Below are 4,470 nucleotides of genomic sequence, written 5' to 3' on the forward strand. Positions count from 1 at the left end.
TTCACAATGGCTGTGCTGGAGAAACAAGCGAGACGATACCGGTTGAAAGCGGAAAAGGAGCAGTTCTCCACTGAGGTTTCTCTACAGCTGTAATAATGAGGATGATAGTAATAACAAGGAACACAGTGAAAATGTTGCATTAGCGATGGACGGCGCTTCACGTAACCTTTCGAAACGTGCCAGACAGCATTTCGGCAATCCTTAATACAACGTCCCTCCACAATAGCCTATCTGACCTAAGCAACTCACTGCTACTGGATCAGACATGGGGGGGGGGAAGAGAGCTCACAACAGAGCCAGGAACGATTCTCTGAAGGCACAGCCACAAAGAAAACAATAAACTTTAAGGCAGGGGTGTCGAACTCATTTGTTATGAGGGCCGGATCTGACATAAACGAGACCTTGTCGGGCCGGGCCACGCGTGTCATGAAATGTAATGCCAGGTAGCGGAGATATAAACTTTTTATAAAGTTTATAAATAAGATCTTTCTTCCCTTGCTTGAAACTTGCTTCTAATGTATTGTAAATTGTTCATTTTATTGTAATTTATTGTTTTAATCACTGTATTGTTTTAATCTGGCACTTAGTGCCCTGTAAGCCGCCCTGAGCCTTCGGGGTAGGGCGGGGTAGAAATTCAAATATAAATAAATAAATAAATAAAGTCTTTGTACTTCTTCCTCTTCTTCCTTATTTCAAATGGAATGTCTTTTAAAATCCTGATGATGTTGCCTCCAGTTTTCAAGGGTATTTCTGTAGTTGCTTTCAGGATAGAATCCCTCACGTGTCTCTTCGAGAATCTAACTACTATTTCGCCAGGCAGATTATTTTTATTGATATAGATGGAATAGACCCTATAGACCACATTCATTTCACTTATAAGGTATTCCACTTTTAAATCTGTAACTGGAGCTAATGCATCACTCAAAAGTTGTTTTAGATTCTCGTCTTTAGATTCAGGGACCCCTTGGAACCAGAGGACCAGGTTAGCTTTCTCCATTTGCAGTTGTAAAAGTTGAGATTCATCTGAAGCTTGCTTCCTTTCCAGCATTTGCACCTTTTTCTTCCTTTCCAGCATTTGCACCTTTACTTTCTCAGCTGTTTGCTCCATCTTTTTGTAGTTTCAGACAGTTGGAGCTGCTGAGTTGCAAAGTTCTGATTTAGAGTTGTCAGGTGCTGATTAATGTTAGTCATCTGGTCCAGTAGAGGGTGCAAAGAGTCCACCAGAAGTTTAGAGAACTCAGTGGCCTCTTCCAGTCGTGGGCTCATGCTCCCCGGTGGTTTCACTTTTGGCTGTTTTTCTCTCTCCGCTTTTTTCCACACCATTTTTATGGATTGTTTACTTTTGTCAAAACTTGCTAAAGTCTCTGAAAATTGCCTAGCACCTATCTGCGCTCTGGTATGGTTCTTAAAACAGATTTCAATGCTTTTAATTCTGTCCCCCCCTTGCTAAATCGCTTTTTAGCTCCAACTTTTCTGACCCTGCAGGTATCTTTGGAATTCTTACACAAGGTGGTGGGCATAACCACAAAATGGCTGTCCCAGGAGGCGGAGTCAACTACAAAATGACAGGAAGTGAAGTTATTAAGGATGGGCACAAGCCCTCAAATAAACCCCAGTTTGAGAACAAAGCAGGCCTGTTCGTGGTTCGTGAAACAGGGGTTAGAGAGAATGTGTCTCCCATGATCTGCACACAAAACTCCATGTTTTTCATGGAGGTTCATGGAAGACATGTTCTTGGGCTCCAAAGGCATTTAAATGCCTTCAGAACTTACTTCCAGGTCTGGCGTGACACCTGGAAGTGAGATTTGAAGGCATTTAAGTGCTCACACCGGCAGCCGCACTTGGAGGAGCGAGGAATCAAGCCCGGACTCCCCCAGATCGGAGTCCGCGCTCCTCACCACTACGCTGAACTGGCTCGCTCAAAGTTCGCAAGGGGAAGCTGCTTTCACCCATCTAGCCCTGGTGGCACGGCCAAGGACACCTCGGGACTGTTTGAAAGGTAAAGGTTCCCTTGCTCGAAAGCCAGTTGAGTCTGACTCTAGGGGTGCGGTGCTCATCTCCGTTTCAAAGCTGAAGAGCCAGCACTGTCCAAAGATGTTTCCGTGATCATGTGGCCAGCATGACTAAACACCGAGGCGCACGGAACGCTGTTCCCTTCCCACTGAAGCGGTCCCTTATTTATCTACTTGCAATTTCTTGCTTTCGAACTGCTAGGTTGGCAGGAAAGGTGGAGAAAAGCGAGGTATAAAAACGCGGCACACCCAGGTCTCGAACTGCTGAACTACCGACCTTCCACAGCCTACAGTTCAGCGTCTTAACCACTTGAGCTACTGCAGCTGTTTAGAGCTAGACAAAGCTGTTACATTGAGGGAGGAACAAAACCCGGACGCCCGTCCTCTCCGCGGGTCAGCGGCACTCACCTCCATATTAGGGACTGCTGGAGGTTCTTGCAGACCGTCAGGGACTCCCCCGTGAACATGTGCAGCATGACCACCTCGAGGCAAGCGGTCATGAAGGCCACGACGGCGTCCGGCTGCAGGGTCCCCCTCCGGGAGATGATGCAGAGGCGCTGGAGGGCAGAGCAGTGGCCCAGGGCCTGGAAGAAGCGCTTGAGTGGGCGCCGCCCGGCCCGGGGGGGGGGGGGGGGATCAGCAGAGAAAAAAGGATCAGCCGCAAGGCGTCCGCGCGGTCCCCAAAAGGAGAGCGCTGGAGCCGGGGAACTGCGGAGAGGGCAGGCAACCCGGGCCCCGCGCGGAACTCTCCGGCTGACTTCTGTTTAGAACACCGAGCGCTCATAAAAACATAAGAGACGCCAATGTTGGATCAGGCCAAAGGCCCATCTAGTCCAACACTCTGTGTCACACAGTGGCCAGAAATACCAGGTGCCATCAGGAGGTCCACCAGTGGGGCCAGGACACTAGAAGCCCTTCCACTGCCCCCCCCCCAAGCACCAAGAAGACAGAGCATCCCTTGCCCAGTCTGAGAGTTAAGAACATAAGAGACACCAATGTTGGATCAGGCCAATGGCCCATCCAGTCCAACGCACAGTGGCCAAAAATACCAGGTGCCACCAGGAGGTCCACCAGTGGGGCCAGGACACTAGAAGCTTTCGCACTGTTGACCCCCCCCCAAGCACCAAGAAGACAGAGCATCACTTGCCCCAGACATAAGAACATAAGAGATGCCAATGTTGGATCAGGCCAAAGGCCCATCCAGTCCAACACTCTGTGTCACACAGTGGCCAAAAATACCAGGTGCCACCAGGAGGTCCACCAGTGGGGCCAGGACACTAGGAGCCCTCCCACTGTTGACCCCCCCCCAAAGCACCAAGAAGACAGAGCATCACTTGCCCCAGAGTCCCTCTCAGGCTTCCTAATTTCCTTCACTACTACCTGAACTCAACATGTGCCACAGGATAGTCGTACCATCTACACCCGAGCAAGAAGACTTGGGAGGGTAGACCAGCCTGGCCCAACTGGATATAAACATCCAACTGGCTTCCCACCCTTTTTCCTCCACTCCACTTCCATTACGTGTCTTGTCTTTGTAAGACCGTGGGTGGGCAAAGCCCGTTTCTCTTTATTAATGTTTTGGAAGACATCTGTCTGAGCAGCAAGGGGTAAGTACAATGACAATAACAAGCAGGTCCCAGGCAAACAGGATTGGGGGCAGGGCTTCCAGGAAGGCTTGTGGTCCAGCACAGATCCTCTTAGAATGAACAGCAGACTAAAAAGACTCCCACTAGCTCCTCCTGCTCGCTTAAGGAGGGGGCTGGAAAGCCGACGACAGGGTGGAACCTGCAGGGGTTGAGGTCTTCCCGGAGGACTCTGCACAGAGAGCCACACGTCTTTTAAACGGGGGGGGGCCCACGTAATCGACCGTGGGGGGTGGTCTACGCTGCGGTCATCTTTCCTCTGTTCCGTGAGATCCGCTCGTAAAAAGCTTCAGAATAAGAACAGAAGAGAAGCCATGTTGGATAAGGCACGTGGCCCATCCAGGCCACCACTCTGTGTCACACAGTGGCCAAAACCCAGGGGCCGTCAGGAGGTCCACCAGTGGGGCCAGAACTCCAGAAGCCCTCCCAACTGTTCCCCCCCCCCAAAGCACCAAAAATACAGAGCATCACTGCCCCAGACATAAGAACGTAAGAGATGCCAATGTTGAATCAGGCCAATGGCCCATTTGGTCCAACACTCTGTGTCACACAGTGGCCAAAACCCTGGTGCCATCAGGAGGTACACCAGCGGGGCCAGGGCACTAGAAGCCCTCCCACTGTTGCCACCAAGCACCAAGCATACAGAGCATAATTCCCACAGACATAAGAGAAGCCATGTTGGATCAAGCCAATGGTCCATTTGGTCCAACACTCTGTGTCAAACAGTGGCCAAAAAACCAGGTGCAATCAGGAAGTCCGCCAGCAGGGCCAGAACTCCAGAAACCCTCCCACTGTTGCCCCCCCCCCCACACCAC

The 4,470-nt window shown here is 50.6% G+C and overlaps 1 pseudogene; it reads right to left on the minus strand.

Moving 5' to 3' along the window:
- LOC107118834 overlaps window positions 1–4,470 on the minus strand; it is a 32,069-nt pseudogene that overhangs the window by 21,165 nt on the left and 6,434 nt on the right.

This window comes from Gekko japonicus, unplaced genomic scaffold (genome assembly GCF_001447785.1).
Source record: "Gekko japonicus isolate JY-2015 unplaced genomic scaffold, Gekko_japonicus_V1.1 scaffold261, whole genome shotgun sequence".
Taxonomy (NCBI): Eukaryota; Metazoa; Chordata; class Lepidosauria; order Squamata; family Gekkonidae; genus Gekko; species Gekko japonicus.